The sequence below is a fragment of the Sapajus apella genome, unplaced genomic scaffold (genome assembly GCF_009761245.1).
Source record: "Sapajus apella isolate SASKATOON/1434 unplaced genomic scaffold, GSC_monkey_1.0 scaffold37, whole genome shotgun sequence".
In the NCBI taxonomy this organism is placed as follows: domain Eukaryota; kingdom Metazoa; phylum Chordata; class Mammalia; order Primates; family Cebidae; genus Sapajus; species Sapajus apella.
Window position 1 is genome coordinate 1,134,925 of NW_022436977.1, and position 14,709 is coordinate 1,149,633.

The 14,709-nt window shown below is 41.5% G+C and overlaps 1 protein-coding gene and 1 non-coding gene across 6 annotated transcripts in view; both read left to right on the forward strand.

The window, feature by feature from the left end:
* Positions 1-4,966: 4,966 nt before the first annotated feature.
* Positions 4,967-14,709, forward strand: part of CSNK1G1 (casein kinase 1 gamma 1) — a 180,109-nt gene continuing 170,366 nt past the window's right edge. For all 5 annotated transcript variants that reach the window (XM_032297190.1, XM_032297187.1, XM_032297188.1 and 2 more), the window contains exon 1: positions 4,967-5,233. The gene's annotated coding sequence lies outside the window, so the exon portion shown is untranslated. The remainder of the gene's footprint in view (positions 5,234-14,709) is intronic.
* Positions 6,888-7,004, forward strand: LOC116564618. Its single transcript, XR_004274995.1, has one exon. It is a non-coding gene; the product is annotated as a U5 spliceosomal RNA (small nuclear RNA).

Below are 14,709 nucleotides of genomic sequence, written 5' to 3' on the forward strand. Positions count from 1 at the left end.
ACTTAGCTTCTCTAAACTTAAGGGAAGTATATACCCCTTCTTTTCACTGAAACTGAATTACAAAGTAAAATCTACCCATTAAGAAGATAAACTAAGATTGATTGATTTATTTTGAGGCAGGGTCTTACTTTATTGCCCAGGCTAGAGTGCAGTAGTGTGATCTCAGCTAACTGCAGTCTTAACCTCCCTGGCTCAAATTAATCCTCCTACCTTAGCCTCCTTAGTAGCTGGGACTAGAGGCATGTGCCACCACGCCCAGCTAATTTTTAATTTTTTTTTTAAGATATGAGGTCTGCTCTGTCACAAGCTGGTCTTGAACTCCTGGCTCAAGCAATCCTTCTGCCTTAGCCTCAGAGACTGCTGGGGTTAAAGGTGTGAGTCACCATGCCCAGCCAAAACCAAGGTTTTAATTTTGTATCCTTCTTCACAAAGTTAGTCTGTTTTTATTTCTTTTAATGCATTATTCAAGTTATTAATGCTAGTGTTATTCCTGACCAAATAATGTTTAAAACTACTCTGAAACTTTTTTTTTTTTTTTTTTTTTTTTGAGGGGGGGTTTTCCTTTTTTTTCCCCTGGCTGGGGTCGAGGGGCGATCTCGCGCCACCCCAACCTCCGCCTCCTGGGTTCAGGCAATTCTCCTGCCTCAGCCTCCTGAGTAGCTGGGATTACAGGCACGCGCCACCATGCCCAGCTAATTTTTGTATTTTTAGTAGAGACGGGGTTTCACCATGTTGACCAGGATGGTCTCGATCTCTTGACCTCGTGATCCACCCGCCTCGGCCTCCCAAAGTGCTGGGATAACAGGCTTGAGCCACCGCGCCCGGCCTACTTTGAAACTTTTTAATGCTAGAGTATTGTATCATATGTATTTTGTGTTTCCATAGTTTTACAAAGGAAGAGCAAATACTCAAGAGAAAATTATAAAGAGAGTTCAAAGACTTATTAAAAAGATGTCAAATGCTTATTAATTTTTCCCTCTTATCTCCCTCATGCGATTCTTAAGAAAGCAGAATTTTTGCCTGGGTGCAGTGACTCACACCTGTACTCCCAGCAGTTTTGGAGGCTGAGGCTGGAGGATTGCTTGAGCCCAGGAGTTTGAGATCAGCCTGGGCAACATAGACCTCATCTCTACAAATAAAAAAAAAAATTAGCCGGGCATGGTGACACACATCTGTGGTCCCAGCTACTTGGTACGCTGAGGTGGGAGAATTGCTTGAGTCCAGGTGGTTGAGGCTGCAGTGAGTCATGATCACATCACTGCACTCTAACCTGGGCAACAGAGAGAGACCCTGTTTCAAAAAACAGACAAAAACGTGGAACGTAAAGCCTAGACTAACTGCACTTTTCTCAGGTATATATTGCTTACAAATTCTACTGTACTTAGAATCTTCAGGCTAACTTACTTTCAGAAAAAAAATGTTCAACTGAGGCTTGGTTCAACCAACATTATTATAATGGTTTCTTTTACCTTTGAGAATAGCATATGGAAATAAGAGATTACAGTTGTGAGCCACTGTGCCCGGCTACAACCTTCAATTATTTAGATAGTTGTTATATTCATACATAGCCTTCCTAAGGCTGCTATATCTTTAAGTTTTCTAAGCCTTAACATTCGATGGTTTATGTAATATGTATCCTAAGTGAGTTTCTCTGAGTCCCTTGTGCAAGGGACTATGTCTTTTGTAGTATAAATTGCTTAGGCACATAAATGGTAAGTTTGGCTAAATTTCTTCTCATTGACTCCACACATTCATTAATTGTTACACTCTAGTTTTGGTATTTTATTTTTTGGGACAGAGTCTGGCTCTGTTGCCCAGGCTGGAGTTCAGTGGTGTGATCTCAGCTCACTGTAACCTTCACTTCCCAGGTTCTCCTGCCTCAGCCTCCCGAGTAGCTGGGATTAACAGGTGCCCACCACCACACCCAGCTAATTTTTTTTTTCAGTAGTGATGGGGTTTCACCATGTTGGCCAGGTGGGTCTTAAACTCCTGACCTCAAGTGATACAACCACCTTGGCCTCCCAAAGTGCTGGGATACAACAGGCTTGAGCCACCATGCCTGGCCTAGTTCTGGTATTCTGTGTTTGAAGATGCCAATGTAATCTAACAATATTTAAATATTAATTCCTGTAGTAATATTTAGATATTAATAATTGAGTCACAGCATATTGGGTTTCCCAAAAATATACATTAGATATGTTAAGTTTTTAAATGATTACAAAGGGCAATTAAAAAAAATGAAGACAGCTTTCAAGAGAGTGGGAGAAAAGGTTGGAAGTTCCATACCAATCTGTAGGGTGAAGGTACTGTACTGACTTAATGAGGGCTATTTGAGATCCAGCCTAGATCTGAGAGCACTGTCATAGCTCATATTAAGAATATGGATTCCTGGCCGGGTGTGGTGGTTCATGCCTATAATCCCAGTACCTTGGGAGGCTGAGGTCTCAGGACTTCAAGACCAACCTGGGCAACATAGTAAGACTCCGTCTCTACCAAAGATATAAAAATTAGCTGGGCGTGGTGGTTCATGCCTATAATTCCAGCACTTTGGGAGGCTAAGGTGAGCAGATTGCTTGAGCTCAGGAGTTCAAGACCAGCTTGGGCTTTCTAAGTGAGATTCTGTCTCTACAAAAAATACAAAAATTACCGGGCGTGGTGGTGCAATACACACCTATAGTCCCAGCTATTTGGTAGGCTGAGGTTGAAGGATCACTTAAGCCTAGGAGGTAGAGGCTGCAGTGAGCCCAGTTCACACCACTGCACTCTAGCCTGGTTGACAGAGTGAGACCCTTCTAAAAAGAAAAAAGAAAAGAGAATATGGATTCCTCACAAAAATCACAAAAGTGTAGTTAAACTCACATACATAATTTTAGGTGGGGTTTGTACTATCCATCTTTAGAGATCTCAAAGCAATGAGTATGTTGAAAATAATAGAATTATAGAGGACGTGATGAATTAGGAGTCAAGCCAGTTATTTATACACCTATACAAAAGTGCCTGTAGTTTTAAAAAAGGCTATAGGAAGAGACGATGTAAACAAATGCTGCTTATAATTCATTTTTCTTCAGGCAGTGGGTAAAATGAGTGATGCATAGGAATTTGCATTTCTACATTGGCTTACGCTATCACATTTAATCGTAACTATTGATTTTCTCAATAAAACATTTCTTTCTATAGAACATTTATTTACCATAATCATGTTTTAATTTTTTGAGGCATTCTAGTCTATCATAGTTTGAGAAATGTTGTTGCTCATTGAGCTCATTTTATTTACTATATTAATTCAAAGTTTTATGATATTTAAACCTGTTTGGCAGTTGAAATACCAAGCTCTATTTCATCAGGGTAACATGTTTACCGTTTGTCATTTTCAGCCAGGTTCTTAAAGGAACAATTAGTGGAGGAGCTCAAATTCCATTTGAATTGTTCATGTGTATATACTCCCACATGCATTCATGTCAATGGCAGAAGTGGAAATGTATTAAACAGTATCTACTCATTTGAGCTTGAAGTGATTTCCTAAAGGTTTTGCTGAAGTGATTGCCTATGGTGAATCAATTTAATCCTGTCTCATTAATATAGGAAACCAATACACTTGGTGTTTCTTTTAAGTGACCAAAGTTTATTTTCTCTCTGCCCCAGTTAAGGTGGACAACAGTTCAATTTTGGTGACCATAAAGAGGTTATGATGACCAATAAAATTAGATCCTGCAGTGGCAAATATATTCACTGCTATGGAAAAGAAAAATTTAGGAGTTACTGTCGAGCATTCTCCTTGCAAGCAGACCTATTTAAGACAGGAAAACCAAATGAAGATTTTTACTCATTTTTGTCTGAATGCCCAACAGCATTTCTCTGAATATTTAACTGCATAACGATAGGGTTCTTTTTTCTTCTTTTTTTGAGATGGAGTCTCACTCTGTCGCCCAGGCTGGAGTGCAAATGGTGCAATCTCAGCTCACTGCAACCTCCACCTCCTGGGTTAAAGCGATTCTTCTGCTTCTGCCTCAGCCTCCCGAGTAGCTGGGACTACAGGTGTGCGCCACCACGCCCAGCTAATTTTTGTACTTTTAGTAGAGACGGGGTTTCACCATGTTGGCCAGGATGGTCTAGATCTCCTGACCTCGTGATCCGCCCGCCTCGGCCTCCCAAAGTGCTGGGATTACAGTCTTGAGCCACCGTGCTCGGCCGAAAATTTATTTTTGAGTTTTGAGTGGAGGATTGGACAGTCTTCTTCTTTCCCAAACTTGATTATGGGCTTCCTTTAACTTTTTTCTTTGCTGTCTGTCTTGTCTTTTTCTTTACCCGAGGCGCAGTCTCAAGAGGTCCTGAGAACATGTGCCCTGCTCTCTGTTTTAAGGATTAAAATAACTCTTGCCGACTTACATTGAATCTTTTTTGCCTCTTCCATTTGGCTATGTTAATTCCAGATCTTACACAAACATCTGCAGCTCTTACAAAATTTTTCTAACCATTCGGGTTCATGGGCTGTCACAGGAGAACGAAGTGCATGGAAAAGCTTTCACAACATTGAAGGAAATTTTAAAAATCTGGTTGAAACACAATTAAAAATCCACAAGAGGGAAATGCTTGCTAAACCGTCAGAAAAAAATTCCTTTGAAGGACCTGAGAGAGGAGCCTTAGGAGCAGCCACTGGGTCAGCCACGGGATTGAGGGCGGGAGGGAGCAGGTGTATATAGATGTGGGGGGCTTGGTGGAGGAGTACAGTTGAAGGGAAAAGCGGAATGGGTTTCGTGCCTTTGGCAGCGAAGTGTGTACTCGGTCTCAGATCTTGAGCAGAAGGTAAGAGAATGTTGCCAAAGGAGAGCTCAGTGCTCCCGATATATCTCCTGGTAGTCCCAGAAGAAATGGGGGTGGGTGGCTTTGAAGGCACTTCCGCTTAGCAACCCCACGCGGTTGCTAAGGAGGGGCAGCCGTGGGGATAACCCGGAAGTGGTGGTGTCAGTTTATCGCTGCCAGCTCTAGGTTTGTCCTATAAGACGCGCCAGGGTACTCTGCGGCTCCGGGAGGAGGGCGGGGCCACGCTAGTGGTTCCGGTTCGGCTCCAGCCGCCCCTCAGCTCCTTGCCTTGCCCCTCCCCTCCGCCTTCTCACCTCCCTCCCGCTCCTGGGAAAGAGAGAAACCACTGCTGCGGGTGGGTAGAGAAGCACTCGGCGCCTTGGGGAGGGAACCGCGCCCGCCTCTTTTGCGCCTTGCAGCACTGCTGGACCAGGTACCTGCGCCGGCTTCGACGGGGTCCTGTAGGCTGAAGTCTGAGGATGTGTGTGTGTGTGCCTGAGGGGGTTGGTGGGGGGCCCTTCCCTGGATGTGGGTGGGGGACGCCGGGATCCCGGGTGGGGCGCAGGGTGGCGTTTGTGTCTGTGGAGGGTTGCGGGGGCGGAATTGAGGGGCTGAGGGACACAGCGGGTGGAGAGTTTCGTTTGGCGGGGTAGAGGCAGGCGGAGGAGGCGCCCCTTCCGAGAAAGCCGACTTCGGCCGGTGTGGACCGGGAGTTTGCCACCTGGAGGGCTTGCTCCGAAAGGGGGAGCATCCTCCGGGGGCCAAAAGGAGGGCACAGATCTCGGCAGGGTGGCTGGGACAATCCCATGTTTCCACTGCCCTGTTTCCCTATCCGCCCTGCTGGGACAGAGATGGACTTCGAGGGTTGCGGGGGTTCTGAGTGGGCTGGGCACCGCGGGGAGCCGCCCTTGGCAGAGCTAGGGCAGAAGAGTGGGTAATGAGACCTCCCTCCACCCAACTTCCGTGCGCTTCCCCCACTTCTTCCTTTACTGTTCCCTCGCCCCCACGTCCTATAGAAGCAATGTCCCCCCACTGGGCAGGCATCACAGTGTAAAAAGAGGGTGGAACTAGGTTTGTTGCCCCTAAATGATACTTCAGATGTTTGGAAAGTGTTTGAATGACATATTCAACCAAGTCTCCCAGCTCGATATTAAATCCGGTATAAATTATCTTAGAAAAGTGGGATTCTCAAAAGCCCTTAACAATAGGCTAGTCCAGGTATAGCCTTGTGTAGTAGTTGTACGTGTTTATTTTTTTAAAATGCACTGGGGAAACCATATAGATGTATTAGAGGTCTAGGCAAGACATGTTGAGGCAAGACTTTTCCAACCTCTTTCTTACCTGCCAGTAACTGCCCTAGTTTAAATGAAGTAGAAAGATCTTCTTCGCTTATGTTTCAATCAGTGACTGAATACTCGGTGCTGTGTAGTGATGTCTCAGAATAGATAGGTGAATTTTCAGAGAGAGAACGAACTCTGCTGTGGAGCCTGTGTCTTAATCTTTTAAGGAGATAATTGTGGCCAAGAGGAAGTATTGGTTTTCAGGCAGATAAATCTTGGGTTGAACCTAGACTATGCTAGTTGCTAGTTATTGACCTTGGGCAAGTCATGGAACCTACCAGAGCTGCTGTTTCTTCCTAAGTAATATCAGTTAAAATTCTTACCTGTATTATAAGTAACAGCCCATTTTAAACGGAACCACCTTTGGATTACAAGGTAAATTGTTATTAATCATACACAGTAAAGGAAGCCCTGTTTTGTGAAAGAAGTTTGAGATGGGAAGGCAACTGGATAATATTTTTAAAAATATGTATACAACAGGACTTTCAGTGTCTTCTTGAAATTGATCATAAGTAGCATGAAATTCAATTATCAGTAGTTTCATAAAATTCAAAATAATAAAGTAGAATATGACCAAAATATATTTTATAGGTTTTTCTCAGATACACCATATTGGTGTTTATAATATGGATTAACATGAAATACATGTAAAAAGTATTGTATGTAAATCTTAACATCACATGTCTCTTTAAAGTTAAAATTGGGGTGTAAAATAGAAAGTACTTGTAATTTTAAGATAAAAATCAGCATCTCTGGTTTCTCTTCATAATGAATAAATCTTTCACCTTTTAATAAAGATGTCCGTGGTGAGGAACAATTACGAATTTTTAACCGAATTTTTTGATGTCCTGCTTAGTCAGGGCTCATTAAAAAAATAAAAGAGCCTGGCGCGGTGGCTCACACTTGTAATCCTAGCACTTTGGGAGGCCGAGGCAGGCAGATCACGAGGTCAAGAGATCGAGACCATCCTGGCCAACATGGTGAAACCCTGTCTCTACTTAAATACGAAAAAATTAGCTGAGCATGGTGGCTCACACCTGTAGTCCCAGCTACTCCGGAGGCTGAGGCAGGAGAATTACTTGAATGGGAGAGTGGAGGTTGCAGTGAGCTGAGTTGCGTGGCAACAGAGCTAGACTCTTTGTCCAAAAAAAAAAATAATAAAATTAAATAAAAAATAAAATAATAAAATAAAAATAAATCAGCATCAGCAGCACCTCTTGTCTCAATTAGATTTACACTACTAGGTAAACTTATATAATATTCAGAAAATAAGTGAAAATATAATCAATTTCTGACTTTAAATCATTCCTTATTAGAATATGGAAATCCAAGATAACATGAAGGCTGTTTTTTTATTTTTTATTTATTTTTAGCAACAGGTCTTTCTCTGTCACTTGGGCCAAAATAGTACACTGGGGCAGTATACTCACTGCAGCCTCAAACTCCTGGGCTTAAGCAATCCTGCATCAACCTCCCAGAGTGTTGAGATTACAGGTGTGAGCTACCTCACCCAGCCCGTGAAGTCTTTATGTTCATTCGTTTTGTGGATTTAATATGATATAGTTATGTGTAATCTATTATATGTCAGATTTGCAGCAAACATAGTTTGTTTTTTGAGGCGACTTGTATTAGTAATTTTCAAATGTAACTGATACTCAGAGGACAAAAATCGAATAACTTGCTTTAATAATAGGTGTTTATGAGAATACAAAGATTGTAATTCAGTGTGAACTTTTTTGAGAAGTTTATAGATTTTGCGTAAAGAAATTTCTTTTTTTTTAAAGACAGATTCTTGCTCTGTCACTCAGGCTGGAGTGCAGTGGCCTGATCTCTGCTCACTGCAACCTCCGCCCCCTAAGCTCAAACAATTCTCCCACCTCAGCCTCCTGAGTAGCTGGGACTACAGAGGTGTGCTACCACGTCTGCCTAATTTTTGTATTTTTAGTAGAGAAGGAGTTTCACCATGTTGGCTAGTCAGGTCTCAGACTCCCGACCTCAAGTCATCCACCCTGCTTGGGCTCCCAAAGTGCTGGGAAAGCCGTGAGCCCCCACACCTGGCCCTGAAAAATTTTCAAATATATTTTTTCCCCATGTCTCTTTCTTTTATAAAGAGTTGAAATTATGTTTTGTGACAGTTACAGATTTTTGGTAAGGTCATTCAGCTTTCTGAATGGCTCTTCTGAGAGTGTAAGGTATGTATATATCTAAGCTTTTTGCTGTGCTTTCTTTTTGTCTATTTCTATTTTTGAGATGGAGTCTTGTTCTGTTACCCAGCCTCGAACAGTAGCACGATCTTGGCTCACTGCAACCTCCACCTTCCGGGTTTAAGCGATTCTCTTGCCTCAGCCCCCTGAATAGCTGGGACTACAGGCATGTGCCACCACTACCGGCTGATTTTTGTATTTTTAGTAGAGATGGGGTTCACCATGTTGGCCAGACTGCTCTTGAAATTGTGACCTCAGGTGACCCACCCACCTTGACCTCTCAAAGTGCTGGAATTACAGCTGTGAGCCACTGTGTTTTCTTGTATCATTTTTCATCATCCTTCAAATCTTAAAGTTGAGATTATATTGTCTTGCTTTGGTAAAGCTATCAGAAACTCCCACTTCCCCCCCATCTTCTTATCAAATTTTAATAACCTATTAATATTTTAAAAAATCTTTTTTGTTTTTGAGGTGGAATCTCGCTCTGTTGCTCAGGCTGGAGTGCAGTGGTACGATACCAGCATACTGCAACCTCCGCCTCTCAGGCTCAATAGATCTTCCTACCTCAGTCTCCTGATTAGTTGGGATTACAGGTGTGTGCCACCATACTCAGCTAATTTTTGTATTCTTAGTGGAGATGGGGTTTTGCCATGTTGGCCACACTGGTTTCGAACTCCTAGTGGCCTCAAGTGATCCGCCCACCTTAGCCTCCCAAAGTGCGGGGACTACAAGCATGAGCCACCATACCTGGACCAATAGTGTATTAATTTTGATATGAGAGATGGGATACTAGCTGCTAGAGTAAAAAATTCTGGTTGTGTGCAGTGAATAGAGGCTTCTAGAGATTTCTCAATGACCGCTTCCTCTCAAAGTCTGTGGCCATTCCAAAGATCTTTGCAGTTGTCAGTTATGGAATTTATCAGGAAATCTAAAAATGACTAAACCTTGTTTAATATCCACCTCTTGGATGACCTCAGAAAGTGTTAGGAAAGATTGGGAAGCTTTATATATGTACCATATACTAGAATTAAATAATGAACAAAATACAGTTAAATTTATTGGTGCCATAAAATCAGGAGTGAGTTACTGTGAAAATGTTTTTAAAAAGTCCATGCAGTGCTTTATTTTTATTCAAACCAAATGAGTATTCTTCCAGAGCTTATTTTTATTTTAAAGAATATTTCTTTTATGGAGCTGTGATTTAGTCTCTAATAAGGCTAAATGAGCATTATATGAAGAAAAAGGCTGATGTCATAGATTTTAATACTACATATCGATAGAAACTGCTTCAGTGGTTTTAGATAAGTGTATTTTCCTGAAAGAACTTTTGAATTTGTGGAATGATAGTTTTTCTCTTTTTAACGCCTAACTTGTTTCTACTCATTTCTGCCTAATATAGAAGCTCTGAGAAGCTGGGAGGAAAAAAAAAGAATGAATTTACTTCAGAATTACCATTTTAAGTTTTGGAGATTACTAATTTGGAGACCAAAATTGGATTTTGACATTATTGGGATTGTGTTCAAGATGGACTCAGGAAAAAAAATTTAGATGCCATCTGTTTCAAATTCCTTTTCTCCCAACCTCTTCTATGTTTTATGGCTTTGAGTTCATCAGATTATTTTATCAAAATAAAAATCCTCAGTAGATTTAGGTTATGTAATATCAGCTCTGCCAGTGAACATGTAACCAAAGATCCTACATTTTTATATTGAGTTATAGAGGATGTTGACAGATACTGTTTAAAGTTAATTGTTATTTCAAACTGTATGAATGTTTGGTAGCTTTATGTATTTTTTTTTTTTTTGAGACGGAGTTTCACTCATGTTACCCAGGCTGGAGTGCAATGGCGCGATCTCTGCTCACCGCAACCTCTGCCTCCTGGGTTCAGGCAATTCTCCTGCCTCAGCCTCCTGAGTAGCTGGGATTATAGGCACGCACCACCATGCCCAGCTAATTTTTGTATTTTTAGTAGAGACGGGGTTTCACCATGTTGACCAGGATGGTCTCGATCTCTTGACCTCGTGATCCACCCGCCTCGGCCATCCAAAGTGCTGGGATTACAGGCTTGAGCCACCACGCCCGGCCAGCTTTATGTATTTTTAATTCTCACTGTTCACTTGATAAACCATTTTTGTAAGTAGTATTTAACATAGTCCACTTGTTGATGGAAGTTACCGTAAAAATTGATTAAAAAGATATATTAGATTAAATCTTTATTCATTTGATGCCTAAAAACCAGAAGAGAAGTTTCTGCTGAAGATTTTTAACTTAAAATAAGCTTACTTGAATTTACTCTTTCAGTAGTGGATTTTGTCTTACCTTTGTGCCAGTTGCTTAGTTTTCATCTAAATGTGTGCACATAGCTGGCACTTTTCTTTTGGGATTTCTTTTTCTCAAGATAAGTCTTGCTCTGTCACCCAGGCTGGAGTGCAGTGGTGTGACCTTGGCTCACTGCAACCTCTGCCTCCTGGGTGCAAGCAATTCGCCTGCCTCAGCCTCTCCAGTAGCTGGGATTACAGGCACCCACCACCACCCTCGGCTAATTTTTGTATTTTCAGTAGAGACAGGGTTTTAACATATTGGCCAGGCTGGTCTTGAACTCCTGACCTTGTGATCCACCCGCCTTGGCCTCCCAAAGTACTGGGATTACAGGCATGAGCCACAGCACCTGGCCATCATTTGGGATTTAAAATTTTTCATTTTTAAAAAATTTTTAGAGATGGTGGCCTCACTGTGTTGCTCAGGCTGGTGTTGAGCTCCTGAGTTCAAGTGATCCTTCTGCCTCAGCCCCTTGAGTAGCTGGGATTATAGGTGCTAACCACCATGCCAGGTTCATTTTGGATCTTAATAAATCCTGAGGGCAGGCTTTTGGGTTACTAAACTGTAAAAGACCATAACTTGCTGAGGTTATAACCTTAACTTAGCAGACCAGAAAGACTCAGTTATCTCTGAGAAACTGTGAAGTAGCACTAGTGTGGTATCCCAGAAATGGCCTAAAGAGAGAGCCATCTGGCTAGAAGAGATGCCATGCTTTATCTGCAGCAGGAATGTTCTCATGAGGTAGAAAGACAGATGGACCATCCCCACACTACTGTAGTCAGTCCCTCACCGAGAAGCTTCAAGTGGGCAATGTAGTTATAGTGGGGGTTGGGTGCTAGGGAGGGAATTGTTCTTTAATAATGTCTCATCCATCACATTACAGGTGTGGATATACTGGGAAAAGGGAAATTCTCTTAGTTTTTGCCTTGCCCAGATAAGTCAGGTGAACAGGTAGCCATTGCCCTTGCCCCACTACAGGAGAGAAGCCTGGGTATTGAGTCAGTCTGTCAGAGTGCTGCAGTTTGTGTTTCTGTCAAAATGCTACATAAATTTGCCAGGGAACAATAGCATTGGATTCTCATGGATTTCTGCTGCTTATGCATTCCAACTCCTTAGCCTAGAAAAAGGGCCATTGAGGACTTTCTGAATAAAAGTTATGCATTCACTTCTCTCTTGATATATTGTGTTTTTTTTTTTTACTTTTTCTGTTTTTTTTTTTTTTTTTTGAGACAGACTCTTGCTCTTTTGCCAAACTGGAGTGCAATGACGCATTCTTGGCTCACCAGGTTCAAGCCATTCCCCTGCTTCAAGCCTCCTTAGTAGCTGGGACTACAGGTGTACGCCACCATGCTCGGCTAATTTTTTTTGTATTTTAGTAGAGACAGGGTTTTACCATGTTAGCCAGGATGGTCTCGATCTCTTGACCTTGTGATCTGCTCACCTCGTCCTTCCAAAGTGCTAAGATTACAGGCATAAGCCACTGTGGCTGGCCTATTGTTGTTTTTTCTTTTTGAGCCAGAATTTCACTCTTACTGCCCAGGCCAAAGCCCAGTGGCTCAATCTCAGCTCACTGCAACCTCCACATCCCAGGTTAAGCGATTCTCCTGCCTCAGCGTCCCGAGTAGCTGGGATTAAAGGCACCTGCCACCATGCCCACTAATCTTTTGTATTTTTAGTAGACATGGGGTTTCACCATGTTGGCCAGGCTGGTCTTGAACCCCTGACCTCAGGTGATCTGCCTGTCTTGGCCTCCCAAAGTGCTGGGATTACGAGCATGAGCCACCGCACCTGGCCAATAAGTCTTAAAATACACTTTAATTTCTTTGTTGGCCATATGAATGATGTGAATTTTTTTCTTTTTCTTTTTTTTTTGGTGTTTTTGAGTGTCCATGATGATCACCAGATCTCATTTTAGCTTTAGGATAAATTGCTATCCACAGCTGTGATCAAGCCGCTTCCCAGCTGGAGTTCTTTTCCATTTCCTAGAGGTCACTCTCTGATGTGGGTGCCGATGAGCAGAGGAAAAGGCAAGGGGATTAAAATCTCTTAATTTTGTTTTCACTTTGCTAGAATTCCTGTAGTCTACAGTGGCAATACCTACTCTTTGAGATTCTGTATACCCTATTGTGTTTTTTTCATTAAATTTTTTTTAGAATACTTTTAGATTTCTGGAATAATAGAGCGGATAGTACATAGAGTTCAGTGTGCTTCTCTCCACCAACCCCCAGTTTCCCCTATTAGCGTGGTACTTTTATTACATTTAATGAAAGAATATTGATATATTGTTGTTAAACAAGTACCTGGTTTACATTAGGGTTCGCTCTTTGCATTGTACATTCTATAGGTTTTGACAAATGCATAATGACATGTATCCACCATTACAGTTTCCTACAGATAGTTTCACTACCCTAAAAATCCATTGTGATTTACCTATTCATCCTGCCTCTCCTCCCTGAATCACTGGTAGACACTGACCATTTTACTTTCTCTATAGTTTTGCCTTTTCCAAAATGTCATATAGTTAGAATTATATAATATATAGCTTTTTTAAGGTTTTTTTTTTTTCACTTAGCAATATGCATTGAATGTTCTTCATGTCTTTTTGTGCCTTGATAGCTTATTTCTTTTTATTGCAGAATAATTTTTCTTTTTTTTTTTTCTTTTTTTTTTAAGATGGGCTGTTGCTATGTTGACCAGGCTGGCCTTGAATTCCTGGGCTCAAGCAATCCTCCTGCCTCAGCCTCCTGAGTGGCTGGGACTATAGGGCAAGCCACCATGCCCAGTCGGTATTGCTGAATAATTTTCTATTGTTTAGATGTACCACAATTTGTTGATCCCTTCACTGTTTGAAGGCTATCTAGGTTGCTTCTAGTTTTTGATAATTATACCATTTTGCATTCTTGCCAGTAATGAATGAGAGTTCCTGTTGTTTCACATCATCACCAGCATTTGGTATTGTAATTTTTTTTTGTATTTTACTCATTATCTAATAGCTATGTAGTAGTGTCTCATTGTTTTAATTTGCAGTTCCCTATGATGTTGGGCATCTTTTTATGTTTATTTGACATTTCTATATTCTTGAATGAGGTGTCTGTTCAGATGTTTTGCCCATTTTAAAATTGGGTTGTTTGCTTCTTGTTGAGTTTTAGTGGTCATTGTATATTTTGGATACAAATCCTTTGTAAGATATATTTTTTGCAAATGTTTTTTCCAGTCTTGTCTTTTTAGTATCTTAATAGTGCCTTTCATAGTGCAGAAGTCTTTAATTTTAATAAAGTCCAAGTTAACATCTTCTCTTTCATGGATAGTGCTTTTAGCATTGTATCTAAAAACTCATTTCTGGCCAGGTGTGAGTGGCTCACACCTGTAATCTCAGCACTTTATGGGGCCAAGGCGGGCAGATCACCTGAGGTGAGGGGTTCGAGACCAGTGTGGCCAACATGGTGAAACCCCGCCTCTACTAAAAATACAAAAATTAGCCGGGTATGGTGGTGTGCGCCTGTAGTCCAGCTACTCAGGAGGCTGAGGCAGAAGAATCGCTTGAACCTGGGAGTCGGAGTTTGTGGTGAGCTGAGATCGCACCATTGCACTCCAGTCTGGGTAACAAGAGTGAAAGTATGTCTCAGAATAAGTAAATAAATAAAATAACTCATTTCCAAACCCAAGGTCACTTATGTTTTCTCCTGTTTATTTTCAAGAATTTTTTTATAGTTTTGCATTTTACATTTAGTTGTAAAATCTATTTTGAGTTTTTTTTTTTGAAAGGTGTAAGGAATATGTGTATATGAATGTTTTTGCACATGGGTGACCTATTTTTTTTTTTTTTTTTTTGAGATGGTGTTTCACTCTTGTTGCCCAGACTGGAGTACAATGGCACGATCTTGGCTCACTGCAACCTCTGCCTCCCAGTTTTAAGTGATTCTCCTGCCTCAGCCTCCCTAGTTGCTGGGATTACAGGAGCACGCCACCATCCCCAGCTAATTTTGTATTTTTAGTAGAGTTGGGGTTTCTCTATGTTGGACAGGCTAGTCTCGAACTCCTGACCT